Genomic DNA, 20,000 nt, shown 5'->3' on the forward strand with positions numbered 1-20,000 from the left:
ATTAAATAGAACACTTTAAAAAGGTTTGGGAAAAGGGGGGGAAGTGCGGGGGAATGGGATTAAAAAAGGGTTTTTGGGATAGAGTAGACACAGATTCCTGTTCAAAATATTTAAAAAATTTGGGGTTTGGGGACAGGATGGTGGGATAGGTAAAGAGGCTGTAAAAAAAAACCGGGCCCCCAAGAGCCCTTTAAAGGTAAATTTTTGTTTTGACAAACCTTTTTCGATTGGGAATCAGGGGAGCAGGGAGGGCCCCTTTGGTCGGGCATTCCCTGTCCCAAATTTGTTGTTGAGCCCCTGGCGGGGTTTGGATCAAAACTGCCCAAGGAGCTGAAAGGTGTTCTTAGTTGCACTAGGGGAGGGCCTGGGGTCATCAATAAATTTTGCAACGACACAACTATTACGGTCGGGGTTTAACAATAGGGGGAAAGTGGGGGCTAGAGATAATAAAAAAAATTTTGGAGGGGATCAGGAGCCAAAATCAACAAAACTAAATAGAGATCATGTACATTTGAGATTTGAAAAGGGATAGAAAATGGGTTTTAAGGGTGGAGGAAAAATACATAAAGGGGGTTTTTGGGAGTTTTGCCCTGGGGGTTTGGCAAGCAAAGAGGCTAGAGATAGGACAGGGAAACGGGAGTGATTAATAAGATAAAAACAGTATGTCACAACGGAGGGGGGAAAAAACTGAACTGAAGGAAAAAGTGATGGGGTGAATAGTTTGTTATTCTCAGTTTTGTTTATTGTTTGAGAGGGGGTTTAGACATGCCGGAGGGGGTTTTAAAGAATTTTGTTTAAAAAAAAATATTTGTGATTTTTATATGGGGGGGGGAAAGGGGTGAAAATTGCACAAAAAACTTTGATGGGGAAAAAAGGGAGGGGGGGCTGAAGTCATTGTTTTTGGAAAAAAAATAAAAAAAGAACGGCAATAAAAATTAAGAATGACCAAAAATACGGGAGCGTGGTTTTGAACTATGGGTGGAAGGAGTTTTTAAGGAAATTTTTTGGAAATTGAAGGGGGGGGAAAAGGGGAAGGCCCTATTTTTGGTTTTGGGTTTAAAAATTGGTTTTCCCCAAACTTTAATAGAAAATTTCCCAGGGGGGGGGGGGGGGGGAAGGGGGGGGGGGGGGGGGGGGGGGGGTAGAATATGAGTGTGATGGGTTGCAAATTTTTTTTTTTTTAACCCTTCCCCCTTTTTTTCTAATGAAAAAATTTTTAAATATAATAATAAAAGTCTGTATGACCCACAATTCTTTGGTGGCCAAAAATTAAAACAATTTAAAGGGATTTTTTTTTTAATGAGGTCATCCCGGGTTTTTTGAGATTAAAATTTGAAATTTATAAATTCTGTATGTGTTTAGAGGTTTAGGGAAAGAAAAGAAAAAGCAAAAAAAATATAGGGAGGGATTAAAAGTAGTATACCCCTGGAAGGGAAAAACATTTTTTAAAAAAAGACTGTGTTTAAAAGCAAGACAAGAAAAACCCCCCAAAAAGTAGGGATTAAAAAAGAGAAAAATGCCTCTTTGCAAATGTGAAAAATGAAAAATTTAAAAAGAATAGTTAATAGTTTATGGGGTTTAAAAGACCCCGCTGCAGAGAAATTTTTGGGCCCAGAGTTTTTTGACGATTTAGAGTTAAGAAGTTATGGTTGATTGGGGAACAAAAAATATAACATTTTGGGGAGTGTGAAAAAAAACGTTTTCCCCTTATAAAACTAACAGAATTATACTTTTTGGGGTTTTTTTCAAAAAATTTAAATTTAATCTGTAAGTGAAAATGTTTAAATGTATGTAAAAGGGGCCCATGAGATTTTTTTTGCACAAATTTTTGGATTTTTTTGAGTTTTTTGATTTCTTTGATTTCCAAAAAAAAATTTTGAGGAACTTTGGGTCGCCCTTGGGATCAAGCTGAAGGAGGGGGGGAGGAAGCTCTTTCTTTTTGGGTTTTTACTTGAAAAGAAAAGACTGTGAATTTTTGGCAAATTTAACTACACTTTGAGCCTCCCCAGTTTGGCATTTTGTATATAAGGGAATTATGCTCTTTTCAAAGGGGAAAAAATTTTACAAATAAAGATTTGTTTAAGACAATAATGAAAAGAGATATTGAATGAACTGCAAGTGGGGGGGGAGAGGAGGTGGGGGAAATTTTTTTCCCATGAGGGGGAATAATTTTTAATTTGTGATGGCGAAAAGGGGGGGTTTTGTTAAATTTTGGGGGGTTTTTGGATTTGTTTTTTTTAATTTGGAGTTTGATTATTTTGCTTTTTTTTTTGGATACATTAATGAAAACCTACGACGGGTTTTTTTTCAAATTCCCTTGGCTTTGTGAAAAATTTTGACATGAAGTGTAAATTTGTGATTAAAAATACTAAAAAAAAAAAAAAAAAAAAAAAGACCATGTTGATTTTGGAAAGCTAAGCGGGGGTCTGGGCCGGGGTTGGGTGTTTTGGGATGGGAGCCCGCCGGGGAAATACCAGGTGCTGAAAAGTTTTTCCCTTTTAAATAAGGAGACAGGGTTTAACCCTTTCACATCTTTAAAAAATACATGCTATGATGTTTCTCGGCCACTTATATATACTGCTTTTGTGCCTGACCACTTGCTTCCCGGGTATCCCAAACCCTTGAAAAAGCCCAAACTGGGGAATTTAGCGGGTCGGGGCCTGGTTAGAAACTTGAATGGGAGACCCCCCTGGGAATACCAGGGGGCTGAAAAGTCTTTCTTTTTCTTTAAAGGGGACATAGGTAAAAATTTACATCATCATAAAACATGTAATTTTAATTTTTGCCCACTTAAAATAAAACTGTTTTTTGTGACTGACCCCATCGCTTTACAGCCAAAACCCCCCCGAAAAAATCCCCGTCTTTTTTGATTCAAAAAATTAAGCGGGGGCCAGCTGGCTTTTAAAATTTCCTTTTTAAGTTGGGTTGCCCGGGAAGAACTGGGTTTGTTTTTTTTTCCTGTTTGTTGAATGCACCCTTTGATCAAGGAGTTCAAAGATCAACAAATAGGGCCCCTTATCAAAAAAAAAAAAAAACGTTCCACCCTTACAATTTTGCAGGCGGGGGGGTCCAGACATAACTTCAACTTTTGTTTTCCCTCGTTGGTTTTTTTTTTGGGGTGGCATTTGGTTTAAAAAAAAACCAAAGCCCCCCTTTCCGAGGAAAGGCCCTCCATTTTAAAGGGCCCAATTTTGCCAGTGGGCTCCCGGGGGAAAGATATTCCCTTTTTTTGCTGTTTTGGGGGGTTTTCCCCTTGACCCTTTTTTATTCGGGAAAATGTTGGAAAAATTTTTGGGGATAAAAAATTGATGAACGAAGCTCTGTTCAAGTGTGTTTGTTTTTCCCCGTTGCTTTAAATTTTGGGAAATCTAACGGGAATCTACGGCCCAAAAACCTGGGGGTTTGTTTTTAAAACAAACTTTCAAAAAGATCAAAGGCAAAGATTCAAATGCCATCATGATAAAAAGGGAAAACTTTTTCATGACATCAATTCAAAGGAAAAAAAAATTGGGGGACATCATAAAAGGGGGGACATCCCATGACGTCACTACTGAGGTGGTGGGCCGAGGGTTTTGCTGTCGAGTTTTTGTCATGAGAAATATTGCAAGGGGTTTCCTAACATTGCTTGTTTTTTTGCATCAATTTGCTTTTTGTCGAAAATTTTTAAAAACTGCCCGCCGAAAAAAAAAAAACGGGGGCCCAGTGGAGCTAACGGGGTGGGAAGCATACGGTGGAGGGGGGAAAGCAAACTACGGGGCTAAGTTAAATGCTAACGGCCAATTTCAATTTTTCCCAAATGGGGGTTTCTGTATGTATTTTTAGTATTTTTTTTTTAAAAAACCCCTTTTTTTACCTAGGCAAGAAATTTAAGAACATTTTTTAACCGGCTGTGGTTGTGTTTCATTTTTTATTGCGTAATTTTCCTTTATTCTTTAGAAACCCCACCCCCAATACCCAACAGCTTTGTGGATGGCATGCAGAGAGGGGCTTTTTTAAAACCCAATTTTCCCAAAAAGAAACTGCAATGCTGACTGGGTTCAAAAAGCTTTTTGATGGACGATTTTAAAGGCGTCAAATTGCCAGCAGGAGGTAAGACAAAACCCCTTTTTTATCTTTGCCTGCTACAGAAAACCCCAACTGATACGACAAAACCCTACTAGACCCCCCTATATTTTTTTTGTGTGTGGGGAAGTGAGAGACCAGCATACTTCCTCTGCTTTACTTCTTATTTTTGCATCATTTCTCACTTGTTTTCCATTTTTTCAATCATATTCAATTAAATTTCAATTTTTTAAAAAAAGCGCATTTCATGCACAAGGCAGACTAAATTTGCTTTACAAGGGGTAACATAGTTACAATACAAAGGGTTACATAAAAATAAAGTTCGGAATCAAGTGAAAGGTATAAGTGCAAGTAAAAAATTTCATATGTAGCCATTTTCACCACATACCCCCTTTAAAACCATACATGCTTTCCAAACTAATAAAAACCACACATGCACAAAACCCCGCTCAGCAGAAGGCTTTTAAAAAAAAAAGATGGTTTTTAATCTTTTTGGGCTACTGTGGAACTGTTTTGGGCATGTCTAACTTTTCCCGGGAAAGGGTTTTTAGTGATGGGGTTTCCTTTTTGGCCCCGATGTGTTCTTTGCGGGGGGTTTTAAGTGATGAGCATTTATGTGATGTATGAGGTCAAGACCATGTAGTGCTTTAAAAATCGGAACCCAGTTTTTTTAAAATTTGATTCTTGTTTTTTTTAAACAGGAAAAACCATTGAAAAAGATTTAAGAGGGGTGTGAGGTTTTTAAAACTTTTTCGTACCTTTCAGAATACTGCAGCTGCATTTTAAAATTAGTTTTTTAACCTTAAATTATTTTGAATTCAGGGGGTCCAGTGAAAAAAACCCATTCAGTAATCAAATTTTTACTTTTTAAAAAATGCATGGATTAAAATTTTCCCGAATTGTTTTTGACAAAAAGCCCCTAAATTTGGAGATATTTTAGAGATGATAAAAAGAATTTTTCTTGTAATTTTTGGGTTGATATGACTTCTGAAATTTTAGATTTTTGGGGCTGAATGGCTGTGATTTTCAGTTTCTGAGCCTTTTGCACCAAAGATGTTATTTTTTGGGTTTTTTCTTTGTTTAGTTTTTAAAAAAATTTTTTTGGGCATCCACTGATTAATATTTTTGGGTACACTGGGTGAAGGGGTATTATTGGGGGATAGGTCATCTGGGGGTAGTGAAATGTAAAGTTTTTGAAAACACTGCATAAAATGGTAACTTCGATTATGTTTGCATATGGGCCCTGAGAGATGGAAGCACCCTAGAGATTGAATAGCAGGGTCCCAAAAATTGACCCTTTAGGGGGACCCCCACAAATTAAAAGTTTCCCCTTTTGGGTTTTAGTTTGGGAAATTCCCCCAATGGAACATAAAATTCCTATCATAAAGGAGGGTTCCGAACCAATTTAGAACTGGGTCCCCGACAAACCAAACCACCTTTCAAGCCTTTTTCCCGTAAAAATTTTTTTTATCATTTTTTAAACTGTTTTAAAAAGTGCCGTTTCTGTGCCATGGTGGGGCGAAAACCAGAATATAAGTGTCTAAAAGGCAATTTTATGCCAGAATGATTCTTGAGTGAATGTAAACTTTTTTTCAAAATTTTTTGGGTAAGGAATGGTAAGTTGGAGATGGGCCTTTTAATTTTTAATGACACTGTGGGGTCCCGTGTTTTTCTTCTTTTTTTGAAAGGGTTTTGGGGGACAGCTGTTTTTAGTGATGTGGGGGAAAAATTTTTCCGAAGAAGAGACCCGTTAATTTATATGTTTCAACCTTGGGGGCGAGGGAGGGTTTAAAAACAGTTTTTAAAATGGATTTGGGGGGTTCCCGGCGCGGTCGAGGGAAACCCGAGCCCGGGCCAAAAAATATTGTCAAGTTCTGTTTAGGGTTTTAGGGGCATTTTTAAATGAGACATGACACAGGTGGATTTCCCCGTTTGAAAAAGGGAAAGGTGGGGTTCAGTGCAAAATTTAAGGGCACTAATGTTTTTTTTGATAGAAATTAAATTTTTTTATATTTAAAAAAAGAAGGGAAATTGGGTCACTTTTTTTCTGAGGACAACATTTCGAGGGGAAAGGGTTTTGGGGGGAGCTTAGCAATCTTTTCAACGGGGTTTGGGGAAAAGCACTTTACTTTTTGTATTTTTTTTTTCATTTATTTTTTAAATGGGTTTGGAAATGGTCGTTTCTGAAGAGGCAGTTCTTTTGAAAAAAAGAAGGGGAAAATTGTTTCCCCATTTGGGATGTCTCAGCGCCCACAGTATCCTTTCAGCCGAGGGGGGAAGGTTTTCTGGTCGGCTGGAAATTTTTCATCACCCTAAAGGGGGGGGAAAAAAGGGGCCAGAAACTACAAACTTTTTTGTTGGAGTCCTTTAAAAGTTCTTAAGAGGGAAAATGTAGTCCTCCTTAAGCTTTCCCCCGTTGCTGGGAGTTTTAGGGCACAAGAAACCCGCGTTTTAAAGGGGCCACAGTGGGGGGTGATGGGAAAAGGGAGCTGTGGTGGTTTGACTTCTGAAAAGGGGCGCACCCGGGTTTGGGAGGGAAAAGGGTCATCTGCTGACTCCAAAAATTTTTGGGGGCCCTTTGAAGTTCCCCAAAAACAAAAAAAAGAGGGGCCCGTCATCAGGGAAAATCCTCAGGGAGCCCCGTTGCCTACGAGGGGCCCCCCGATGGGGAAAAAAAAAGCGAGGGTCCCAGGTTGGGGGTGTACCCCTGACTGAGGGGCCCCTTCTTGGAGGGGAAGGGGGAGCATTTTTCCCCCAAAATTGGGGGCAGGTGTTGGTTTAAGGGGGTGAATTTCTGTGCTACACAGGGTTTTAAGCCACTTGCGCCAGGGCCAAGAGGATTTGGGCCCCGATGTCCTGTGGCCCATGGCACAGGGGGCCCGGCCCCAAGCTCCCCCTTCGTGAGGCATTTTCCTCAGGTTTTTCGGAAAACGGGACGGGGCCGGGGGCGCGGGGTAAACAAAAGGGATTGGGGCGGCGGAGTTTTGGGGTGGGCCGGGGGGGAGAGGGCCGGGGTTTTTCCCCTGTGAGAGGAATAGGGAAACCCTCTTGGGGCCAGCGGGGGAAAGTTTCCAAGTGAAGTAATGTTTAGGAGGGGGAGGGGCCCCTCGTCTGTCTTTGGGCTAGGATCCCGCGACCAGGATTTTGGTGCAGAAAGGGGGGGAGGAGCCCCGAGCTTTGGGCTTTGGGACCTTGGCGCATCCATTTTGGTTTTTGGAGGTTGATTTCTGGATGGGGGGAAAAAGGGGGCGGCAGGGGAAAGGGAAATGAATTTAAAGGGACTGTTGGCTCCCCAACGGGGCCCACCCGGGGGAAAAATGCGAGTTAAAAAAATCCCACAAAGGGGGCACGAAGACGGGAAATGGGAAATTATCTTTCCCAAAAAAGGGGCCCAAAAAAAAGGGGCCTTTTTGAAGTTAGGCTGCCTTCCGGGAAGCGCAATTTAACAGCCTGTAAAGGGAAAAATCCCGGTTCCCCCCCCTGCAAAAGGTGTGATTTTTGGGTTTTAATTTTAACAAACAAACCCGGGGAAGTTCTCCTTTTAAAGGCTAGCGTAAATTTTTAGCCCCGGCAGGTAGTTTGCGGGGTAGCTTAAACGGGGTATAGGGAAGGATCCAAAAAACTGGATTGTTTTTTCCTTTTTAAACACACGGACAAGGATATTAAATTTTTTGTTACTTCAAAGGGTTTTCCAAAGACTTTCCCAAATGAAGTAAAATAGATTTTTTTTACAGGAGATATTAAGGAGCTTCTAATTACGTTTACCCCAAAAGGGGCCCAAAAACGTTACTGCGTTAAATTTTTTTTTTTGATGGGTTTGCGGATTAAATTTTTTCCAGTCGGGAACCTGTAGCTGGATGCCAGAGAAATCCAGTTTTCCCCGGGGGCTGCCTGAAACATGCAAAGTTGGGTTTCCCCCCCACCAGAATAAAAAACATAAGGAATATTTTTCCGGTTTTTGCAGTATTTGGAACCCCCTTCCACATTGGTGGGTGAGGATCCAGACTTCCCAGGAAAATGCCGTCATTCCCTTTCATACTCCACAGACACTGGGCTTTATTTTAAATTCTGTCTCCAAAGGGTACTGGAAGCATATCTTAAAAACATCCAAATGGGCCCTTAAAATCAACCCCGATGAAAAATTAAAGACAGATTTGTCCTTTTTCCTCAAAATCCCCGGCCCATTAGAAGTGCCACCAAATGACCTCGCTTTACCTTCACCAGCAGTAAGTTTTTAACAGGAGCCCCTGCAAAAAAAGTAAGTACTGTGCAGACCAAGAGGATTAGGGGGTTTAAACACAAAAACCTGAAATTTTGCATTCAAAAAAAATAGTTTTGGGCCCAAAAGAAAAAAAAAATCATTCAGTAAAATTTAGAGTTTGGTGTGTCCCCTGAGATTTTTTGCTCCATTGCAAAAACCCAAAAGTGAGAAGCCAAAGATCCGGAAAGGGGTGTGGGAAAAAGAGCAGCGTTACAGAAGAGGACGCTTGGATTTGGTACATTTTTGAAATCTTGTTTTCATACTCCTCCTTTTATCCTTAAAACCAAAAGTCTTCAGTAACAACAAAAAAAAGGGAACTGCCCTTTCTGTTCAAATACTTTTTGGGGGGGCCCGTATGTATGGTTTAAAAACCCCCAAAAATTTAGGCATTATTTGGGCTTCCCGCTGCTGCCGCGTGGGCCCCTCTGTTTGCATTTTGGTAAACCCCGAAAACCTTTTTCCCTCTGCAGCTCTTTTCTGAGGAAAATTTACACAGAAAGGGCCGCCCCGTCACAGAAGAGAGAATGGGGAAAAAGGGGGTCCCGTTTTTTCTCCTGAGATTCCGGTAACACTGAAAGGGGTCAGCCTCCATCCAAGAGCAGGGGAGTCACGCTGGGGGCCCCTGACGGCAGAGCGTTGTTCGACAAGTGGAGGCGAATGGGAGCTTGGCCCCCCCGAAGGAAAATCTCTTGTGTAATGGAAATACGTATTTATCAATGATTAGGTTGGGGGTTTTTCTTGGGCATCTAGAACTCCCCAAGTGTGGGCATTTTCATTTTTAAATTTTCTCCTTTTTTTGACAGCCCATGTTGAAGACCAACCACAGACGACTCAAACGCTGGCAAGACACTCAAGATGGAGGAAAAAATTTTATGGAGCCGTATTTTTATTTGTGGCCCCTTGACAAAAGGAGTATCTTTTTTTGTTTTGATTTGCTCCTGTGGAGGGGGAAGTGTGTTTTTTAAACCTCCTCCATTTTTTCACATCTGGTTTTATTGGCTCATGGGGATCTGAAATTGTCACGAAAAAAGAATCTTTTGTTTTGAGGGGCCAACACGAATTTTTTCATGCTAGCCACCAAAAAGTGCAAAAATTTTTTTTTGTCTGCCCCTTTTTTTGGAATTTTTGTGAAATTTCCAAAAAACAACAGATTTGGAAAAGAATTTTTAAAGCGATAGCCCCCCTTTAATTTCCCGTATCTCATTTTTGAGGGGGGTTTCCCCAACACCACTGATCCCCCGACCCCCCCATTTTCAAAGAGGGGAAAGGGCAGGCTGTTGAAATGAGGCTTGATCAGGGGTTCCCCTTTCTGAAAATGGGTTTTCATCAAACATTACTTTACATGTGGGGACAAATTATATATCTGGTTGAAAAATGTAGAAAGGGGAAAAATTTTGTACTGAATTAACATCCATGCGGTGTGGATGTGGGAGAAAAACATGAAATGGAATTTCAGATGGGGTTTTTGGAAAAAGGGCAACAGGGGTATAGAAACCCTCAATTTAAAGATGTTGGGGTTTGCTTTTGGAAATTTTTCACCCGATTTTTGGTTTTAGTACCCTTTTAAACCCCAAAAAAATTTGGGCCCGACTTTTATCCACACCCTAGAAAACATCTTAGATCTGGAAAACCCGGGGATCCTTCCAAGACTTTTCCCCAACAAAGGCTGAAAAGGGTGAAACAAGAAAAAGGAAAACCCCGGGGGAGAGTGGGGGGGCGACGCAGAGCCTCGCTGGGAGGTAGTTTTTCTAAAATTTTTATGTAAAATAAGCAAAATAACAAATTTTTTTCAGTTGGGCCCTTTTATTTAAAAGACATTAAAACCAAAATATTTTTATGATAATATAGTTTGCAATTTTTTATCAATTTTTATTTTATAATTATATGGGATTTCAAAAAAACATCATTGTAAATCATTATACCCTAATTCCAAAAATTATTATTCTATGTGCTGATTGATTTTTCAGTTTCAAAAGCCTCAAGCTAGTGGGGGCCCTTTTCCTCCAGTGTGGGGAAGGGTTGTTCACCTTACTGTCAACAAATCCTCTGAAGGAGGATTGTTGACAGTAAGGAAGAATGAATTTTGTGTAATCAAATTTTTAAAAAATTCAAATAAACCTTAAACTCTAAAAGGGGCCCAAAATAAATTTCTTTGATAAAAAAACAGTAATGATTTTGCAAACCCGTTCCAAACCGATTAAAACAAGTGTTTACTATCGGGTTTTATTTGCTGAGTTTTTTTTGTTATCCAGCGGTTGTTTTTAAAACATCTTTTATAACCAAGTTTATAATTTTTTTTTTTACAGAATAAAAAAGGGAAAACGCAGTTCTTTGTCATGGAATTTTTGGCTGCAAATATTGGCCCTACCTCAACAAAACTCCAGTGTCCTTCCGGCCCCCCGGGGGCTGACAAAAAAGAAACCTTTCCTCAGTGTAAAAGCATGCCCCCAGCTCAAACTATTTTTTAAAATTGTTGGGTCGGGATGTTCATTGTCGATGTTTTTCAAGAACCGCAATAAAGCATCCATTTTTTTTGACAAATTTTCTCTTTCTCTTTGGTTTTTTTATCTAAAAAGGGCCCTTTTCTTATTATTGTATAACCCCTGTTTATCAGGCATGTCCCAAAAACTCCCAAGGGTTAAAGAATTAAAAAAGAGTTTTAATGTAAAACCAAAACAAGGTTTTTTTTTATTGAAGTACGTGTTCTGTTATAGTGAATTTTTCTTCCACCCCTTTAATTCTATAGAGACCCCCGAAACGCCCCCATACCTCTGAAGGCACCACACAGGGGATATACAGCCATCCAGTCCCTTTGTGGGTCCTCTACCCTCAGTGTCAGCAACAGAAGCAAACCCTTCTGTAGAAAAATATAAAGATAAAATAAGGGTTCAGAAATTAAATTTCCCATTGCATTTAAAGATTAATAAGTTAAAAAATTCCCCCCCCCCCCCCCAAACAATTGCGTGTACTGGACAATTGGGGTTGTGTTCTTTTTCTTAATGTCTCTTTAGAAATAGCAAAAATTTTGGGCCCCCGGGCCCCTTTCAGGGAAAACTGGGGAAAAGGGCAAAAAAACGTTTTTTTTTCAGGAGATTCCCGAGATACAATAAATCTAGAAACCCGACTCGCAAAAGTTGGGTTTTGGCTCTTGTGGGGCAGACATTAACCCGGGAGAGCGCTTTTGGTTTCCCCTTGTGGCCGTGGGAGGTTCACCGGGGAGTGGGGATTTCAATTTTGTTTTGCTTCATAAGAAAATTTATTTTTAATTTTGCGTCTTAGAGTTCAATTTAACTAAAACATTTCTAATAAGAAATAAAGCCCTGTTTTAATTTTTCCCTTTGGGGTTTTAAAAATTTTTTTCTTTTTTTTGGGTTTTAAAAGACAAACGCCCTCAAGAAGAGACGGGATGATTTAAAAAAGACAATATTCAAAGGGGGTCAGAGCAGATGGGACGTGGGGCCTCCAGCAGTACAAAATGCTTTATTTCCAGCGGCCCTGTCCCTTTTCAAATTGGGGGGAGGTCAAAGTTTCTCTCAGCAGTCCAGGGCAGCAGTGAAAAAACAAGAGGGGGTTTTCAAGATTCGGGAAAATTTTACTGAGGGGTTAAAGATTACCGTACGCCTGATAAATTTCCCGAATTCTAGATGAGGGGGATGATTCTACACTAATTCATTTTTTTCCCCTTTTCCCTTTAAAAATGGGGCCCTTTTAGAACCACTTTAAAAAAACCCCCCCTCATCTTAAAGGTTTATCCCCAAGGGTGATCCCTTTTATGATCAAGAATATAAGGGGTAACTGTATCAGGATTTCCCCCTTTCCAATTTGGGATGGGCAACCCTAAAAAAGGGTTGAAAAGAGAAACAATGTTACATTTCAGGTTTTTGGCAAAAAGGGAAAAATGGCCCATTTCCTATTTTCCCACGGGGGTTCAGGGTTTACCCTGAAAAGGGAAAGGGGAAAGGGCACACCCCTTTTCTTACTCCCGTTTTTAAAAATTTAGATTAGCCCTCTGCCCAAAAAACTTTTTTTTTAAACAGGTGTCTGGGAATATCCCAAAGTTTGCATTAATCTTTTTTTGAGTGAAAGGGGTTTAGTGTCATTCCCATGAATTTATTTAAATTTTCTGTGGGGTTTCCCGGGAAATGAGTTTTTTTGGTGCATTGGGAGAAAGTTTTGATAAATTTTAAAACCCTTTAAATTTTTCCCAAATTTAAATTTTTCAAAAAAAATGGTTTTTAACCCTTTGATTTAAAAAAACTCACAGACCAAAAGGTGTTTCTAATTATTTTTAAAAATTATTAAAGCGTTTGGGAAAAATTTAAAAAAATTAATTTTGGTCAGTACAAAAAATTGGGAAATTTTGCACCACTTAAACTAAAGAAAAATTCTTGGGCTACCCCAAACTAACCTCTCTCTCTCTCGCCCCTTGGGCTCTATTACTTTGGGGAAAGTCTAAAATTTACGCATAGGTTGAATGTGGGCCTGCCACAACTAACTACACCCCAAATTTTTGCTAACTTTATGTTCGGTGACACCAGTATATGTTTTTTTTAAATTAACAGTTAACCCCGTCCTGGGAAATGGGGTCTTTGGTTTTGCTGTGAGAGGAGGATGCTAAGGAATAAAATCAGCACCCCCCTTTGCACACCACATTTTAAACAAACCTATTGGGGGTTTTTAATGTATGAAGTAAATTTTAAACCTTTTGTTTATTCTTTTTTCCCTTTTTGGAATTTTCCAGTATTGGGTTTTTTTTTTTAATTGGGGAAACATTTGTGTTTATCCCCTTCACACAATATTTTTTTTCTTTTTTTTTTCCCCAAAATTTTTTTTTCTTTCCCTTTTTTTCTTTTTTTTTTTTTTTTTTGGCATGAGAATATTCCCCTTTTGGGATACAAGAAACCCTTTCTTGGCTTATTTTGTTTTTAAACGGTTTTTAAAAAATTTTAAAATATTTCACATTAACATGTGTACTTAAATTTAGATTTATCCTCCAAGTTTGGGAGCAGAAAGGTTTGTGAAACTTAAAAAAAAATACTGAAATGAATGGGGCTTCTTTTTTTGTGTTACCTGATAATGGGCCCAAATTTTTCTTTACCCAAAAATTTTCAATCTAGCTCTTCTTCTGTATTTTGTAGTTTTTTTTTTCTGCTTTCTTTAAAACTAGACGATCACTGAATGGTTTAAAACTTTTGCATTTTTTCAGGACTCACTATCAAACTAAAAATGCTCTCACCCACTGTAAACCCCCGAAAAATAAAATGTAAACACAAACAGGGGGGACAGGTTAAAAATGTTTTCAGTTTTTGCTAAAAAAAAAATAAAAAAAATCCTTCCCCGAAAATTAAATTTTCATTGATTAATGATACCAAATTTTTGAAAACCCTGATGTATGCTTTTCACCTTCACAAAGGTTTCTCATAAAATGAGCCCAAAATTTTTAAGGTAGTCTTGGGCAAAAGGGACCCAAGAAAACAGAAGAGAAGAGATTGAAAAATTTTTTTTCTCCTTTTCCCTTTTTCAAGGAGAGGGATTGGTTTGTAACCCAAAAGCAAAGAAATTTTTTTAAGCGCTAAAACAAAATTCTGTATTTTTAAAAACAAAGGTTTGTTATCATTAACGAAAAATGAACTAAATTTACGTAAAAAAACAAAATTTTAAAAAATAATTTCTTAACTGGAAAAAAAAAAAAAAAACATAACTAAATGGAAAAAAGGGATGAAATAAAACCAAACTGAAAATTTTAGATTTTTAAATTCCCCCTTGTTTAAATTTTAAATTTTTCAATTTTGTATGATCGTTTTTTTCCGCTCTGGCAGGTTTTTAAACCCCCCCAGCTGGCAGGCCCCCCCCCCTCAAGCACATTGGGTCTGCCTAAGGTCCCCTGATGGCACCTTGGGAGCAAATGGGGGGTTTTAGCAAAAGCTGTGGAAAGCGGCAGGTTTTCTTTTACTTGACGGGCGAGAAAAATAAAAAACAAGTTTTCCCTTTTTGTGGAACAAAACTGTGACAAAAAATGTTGGGTTTCTTTTTTAAGGGGAACCCCCCCCCCCCAAAAATCTCAAAGTCCATTTTAAAACGGGTTTCACAAATCAAAAATTTTAAATTTTGAATACCAAAAAAACTGCTTCCGTGAGGGGCCCCCGCCGCCCCCCGAAAGAGAAGCAACACCCAGCCCGGGGGAGCAAGGGGGAAGGTTAAAAACTATAAAAGGACTGCTTTCACCGACGCAGCAAATGGGGAAAGTTTTATTTTGTAGGGGTTTTTTGTAAAAGGGTGATCAAGGAAAACAATTAAGTCATATTTAAAGCTTGAATTGCTGAACCATTCTTTATTGTTTCAACATTTTTTGCATTTCAAAGTGCTGTTAAATTTGGCTACATAAAGACTTAATATTTAACTTAATTTAAACCAAAAAAAAATGAGAACAAAAAAAAAAAAAACAAAAAAAAACTTTTTGCTTTTTTCAAGGGAAAGCAAAAAAAAACAAGAAAATGCAAAAAATTCTCCTTTCCCCCTCCCCGGGTTTTATCGGGAAATTTTGTGTTTTTTCTCGTCTGTGGAGTAGACCAAAATTTAAACAGTCAACAGAATTCCCCCAGTTCTTTTTCCCCAAATGTAAATTCTTGTTACTCCCTTTCAGCACTGAGTAACTCTTTGTCCCCTTTAAAGCGCTGGGTTTTAAAACTCTGAACAGGACTGCTCAAAAATTGGGGTGGGTCTGGATTTGTGGATCAACTCTGTGTCGCCTTTTTAACAAGTCCGTTGGACGTTCAGTTTATTTAAAAAAAAATGATCATTCAATTTTAAATCAACACCTGACTCTTGTGGCAAAAGTCAAAACCCGGGTAAAAAATTGAATCAATCTTAATTTCACCCAGGAATGATTGGGGTATAAAGAACTGGGACAAATGGGCGCTGTGGGGCTTCCCCATTCTTTCGTTTATTCCTGCAGTGTTTTCTCCGATGAAAATTTCTGTCTGAAAGTCAGTTTGTTATCTCCCCTTTACTTTTCAGCCGAGGGGTGCCCCTTTTCCCCCTCAACGTCTGTATTTTGAAAACGTTTTCCCCTTTTGAGGATGTGGGGGGGAGTCCCGGATGCAGCGGACACTTTCAAAAGGGCCCCCCTTTTTTTTTTTTTCTTTTTCCTTTTTGGGGGGCAGCGTCTTTTTTTTAAACAGCACCAAAATGCAGGCAGCCAGGCACAGGGGCACAAAAAAAGAAACCTGAGTGGAGGAGGGGTGTTGTAAAAGGTACACAAGAAGGGGGTTTTCCCGTTTTAATTTCGGAACAAATCGCCCTCCTGTAAACATTCCCCTCCCGGGAATTTTCAAAAAATTTAATTGCAAAATGAAGGGGGTGATTTTCCCCTTTTACCGGACGGGGGGGAAACGCTAGGTTCAGCACTTTACTCGAACCCAAAAAAACAGATCCCCCATTGCTGCAAGAGCGAATAACCTTTTTTGGAGCCCAAAAAATGGAAAAGGTAAAGCAAAAAATTAAAAGAGATCTTGAAGAATGCGAGGAAGCTGACCCTTTTGTGTGGGGGGGTTGGAGCAAGGGGGGTTTTAAAAGCATCTTTCATAGGTTGTTTACCACCCAGGGGGCCAGAATTTTCCATTCCTGCTGAAGTACACCCTAGACAACCCCCACACGGAGGTCCCCCCACTCACTGCATTTATGAGACATTAAATGCATGGGAATTGAACAAGACAAACTGCCCGCTCTTTTGGGAAAATCTTTAAAAAAAGTATGGCTGCTTTTATGGATCCGATGAAAAGGAGACTTTTTTAAAAGCACCTGGTTTTTCCCAGGTGGTCTCCCATCCAAGTACTAACCAGGCCCCCGGGGCCTGCTTTTGCCCTTTCCCAGATCAGGGCGAGATTTGGGGATGTTTAGGTGGTTTCCCCCGTAAGCAAAAGTTAACTGTCACAAAAGCGGAAAATATAAGTGGTCAAAATCATCATTTCATCTATATTGATGATGTAAAATTTTCCAGGGCTCCCGATGAAAATGAAAAAGCTTAAAAGCAACCCGGTATTCCCATGCGGTCTCCCATCCAAGTACCTAACCAGGCCCGGGAAAATTTCTTAGCTTCCGAGATCAACGAGATCAGCGGTTTCCCGGGTTGGTTTTGGGGGGTAAGCAATGGTTTCTGTCACAAAAGCAGTATATATAAGGGGCTTTTAAAAACATCATTCATTATTTTGATGATTTTAAATGTTACCATGGCCCTAAGGGGGAATTTTAAAAAATTTCCCGCACCAAGTATTCCCGGCGGTCTCCCATCCAAGTACTAACCCGGCCCGACCATGTTTGCTTCCGAGATCAGACAGATCAGGGGGTGTTCGGTTGGTAGACCGTAAGCAATGTCAAAAGTCACTAAATTAGTTTTAAATAAGTGGTCCAAAAAAGAAATTGCATTTATTTTGGGTGAAGTAAATGTTACCCTGTCTCCTGATGAAAATGAAAAAACAAAAACACCTAGGGATTTCCAGGCGGTCTCCCCACCAAGAAAATAAACCCGGGCCCCACAATGTTAGCTTTCCCAGAAACAGATAAGAATCAGGGCGTTGGGGGTTTTAGGGTGTTTTTTGGGGCCCTAATCATGGTGACCCGTCACAAAAGCAGTATTTATAAAATGGTCAAAATTTATCATTGCATGTATTTTGATGATGTAAAGGGTTTCCATTTTCTCCCCGATAAAAAAAGAAAGGGTAACAGCACCTAGTTTTTCCCAGGCGGTTTTCCCATCCCAAATAGAACGAGGGCCGACACTGCTTAACTTCCCAGAACAAACGAGATCAGGCGTGTTCAAGGTGGGATGGCCCAAGCAACTTACGCCAGGAAGTTGCGCTAGGAAATGGGGGTGGGGAAAAATTTTCCAAATTTTTCTGTTTTCTGTGGAAATTTTTTTTTTCTCCCACCTTGGGTTTTGTTTTCATTTAGGGTTTCCCCGATCAAAGTTTTTCAAAACCTTTTCAATCCCTTTTTGGGGTCCCCATAGTGAGTTTTTATAACCCCTGCCGTCCGAAAGGTACTATTGATATGGGGTAATATACGTCCAGATTTTGGGTATGACAACCAAAATACCCCTTCCCTTTCTACCCAAATTTTCATATTTGTGAAAAATAGTATTTGATGTTAAATTTTTTTTGTACCTTGAAAATATTAAATTTTATATAGGTTTTTTCTCCTTTGGTTTTGGGTTTTTTTTATTTATTTTGATTTCTGTAAAAACCCTTTATTTCTCCCCGGGGAAAAACGTAAAATAGTCCTGCCTTATCTCTTTAAATTTAAAATTCAAGTGAATTTAGTACATCTAATGACAAATTAAATGGGGTCTTTTTTTAAATTTTCATTGATCACTCTTTTAAAACATTTTTCATAAAAAGCCCCCCCCCCCCCCATTAGAACCTTTTAAAAAATTTAAAAAAGAAAGGGGGGGCCCGTTCCGGGCTATTTGTTGTAGTTTTTACAACAAATTTTAAAGCTTTTACCCCATTTCCCCCCAGGCCCTCACAACGGGGTAAACCCCTCAGAAGGGTTTGGGGGTTTTTGTATTGACGAAAAAAACGCAAAAACAGAAAAATACTTTACATTTAAAACTTAATAAATTTTGTAGTAAAGCCACAAGTAGGCTGTTTTAATTTTGGGTTTCCCGGCCCCCGCCATTATTACCCCAGAGGGTTAAAAAGATAAAGAATCACCCCCCCATGAATTTAAAATACCTGTGACACAAACATAGTGGGTTAAAACAAAGTGGATGAGGTTAAAAAAAAACCCTTTTCACACGTTTTTGGGAATTGGGTTGGTCTAATTTTTTTTTTATTGTTTTGCGCACTTTTCAGACGCCGGGGCGACTACATGGCGCAATGGAGATACGTTAAAATTCCCTCCGTAGTTCCGTGGGATGCTCACGCCATACAAAAGAAATGAAAGGATGAAACCCGGGCGTTTACGTCATGGGATTTTTCTTCCTTTGATGATGTCCTCATTGGGGTTTTTTTTGATGAGATGTCATGAAAGGGGTTTTTCCCTTTTATCATGTGGCATAGAATCTTTTTTCCTTTGGGGCTTTTTTGAAAATTTGTTTTTTTACAAACCTTTTGGTGGGTCCGAAATTCTGTTTAGACTTTCAAACTGAAAACAAACGAGACAAGCAAACACGGGGGCCTTACAAGGTGGTTTGGGGGTCAGTCACAAAATCGGTACTTTTAAGTGGGCAAAATCAAAATTGCATGTATTATGATTATGGAAATGTTCCCCGTGTCCCCTGATGAAAAAAGAAAGGCTTTCAGAACCGGTATTTCCCCCCGGGCCCGCCTCCCATTCAATTAAAAAACCACGCCTGACCCGCAAAACCTTTTCCAGATCAGATGACAATGGGGTGTTTTTCAGTGTGGGATGGGCCCTTAAGGCAAATTTTTTCATTCCCAAAAAAAACCCCGTATATATAAATGGTCAAAATTTATCATTTGCATGTTTTTTGAAGATGTAAATGTTTCCCTGTTTTTCCTGATGAAAATGAAAAGGGTTACAGCAAACCCTTTTTTCCCAGGTGGTCTCCCATCCAAATTTCTAAACCCGGGCCCCACAAAAGCCCTTTGCTTCCCCAGATCAGACAGATCGGGGTTTCGTTTTTTTATGGCCGTAAGCAATTCAAAAATTTTACTAAAAACGTAAAATTTTAAGTTTGGTCAAAATGATAAATTTTATGTATTTTGATGATGTAAATGTTACCAGTCCCCCTGATGAAAAGAAAAGGGGGTTTCAGCCTGGAAATTTCCCCGGGGGGCCCCCCTTTAACGGGACAAAAACCCGGGCCTTTTCACGCTTAAAATTTCCGGGGATCAGACGAGATCAGGGGGTGTTCAGGGTGGTTAAGGGCCCTAAGACGGTTAACTGTCACAAACGCAGTATATATAAGTGGGGCAAAAAAATCATTTCAAAAGTATTTTGATGATTAAATGTTTTCCATGTCTCCTGTTAAAAGAAAAAGTTACAAACAAACCCAGTATTCCCAGGCGGTCTCCCAACCAACTACTAACCAGGCAATAAAAAAAAAAAAAAACTTTAGGTTCCGGGGGGGGGAATCTTGACCCAATCGGGGGGTTTGCTTTTGGTTTAGGGGCCGAAAAACAAAAGTTTTAAAAGGCCCCTAAAGCAGCATAAAAAAAAAATTGGGCAAAAAGATCATTGCATGTATTTTGATTGGGTGTAAAATTACCCAATTGTTTCCCGAAGAAATGGAAAAACTTACAGCACCGGTAAATCCCGGCTGTCCCCCCATTTCCCAAAACCCCCCACACCATTCAAGTACTAACCACCTCCCCACCCCCCGCTAAACTTCCCAGAAACAGGGTGCACTGGTGTGGGGTTTTAGGGGTGGTAATGCCCTTTAACCATTTTTTTCGTCACAAAAGCAGTATATTTTAAGTGGCCCAAAAAAAAACATTGATGTATTTTTTATGTTTTAAATTTTTACCATGTCTCCTGAAGGGGAATAAAAAACCCTTTCAAACACCTGGTATTTCCCAGGCGGTCTCCCCCCTCCAAGAAAAAAAACCCGGGGGGGGGCCCCACACTGCTTGGCTTCCGAATCAAACGAAAAGCAAAGGGGTGTTTAGGGTGGTTTTGGTGAAAGCGATGGTGACTGTGCAAACGCAGTTTTAAA

General features: G+C 39.5%; 1 protein-coding gene across 1 annotated transcript in view; it reads left to right on the forward strand.

Moving 5' to 3' along the window:
- The window catches only part of LOC125001199 (NLR family CARD domain-containing protein 3-like), a 283,132-nt gene that overhangs the window by 26,317 nt on the left and 236,815 nt on the right, over positions 1–20,000 (forward strand). The window lies entirely within an intron of this gene.

Source organism: Mugil cephalus, chromosome 23 (genome assembly GCF_022458985.1).
Source record: "Mugil cephalus isolate CIBA_MC_2020 chromosome 23, CIBA_Mcephalus_1.1, whole genome shotgun sequence".
Lineage (NCBI taxonomy): Eukaryota > Metazoa > Chordata > Actinopteri > Mugiliformes > Mugilidae > Mugil > Mugil cephalus.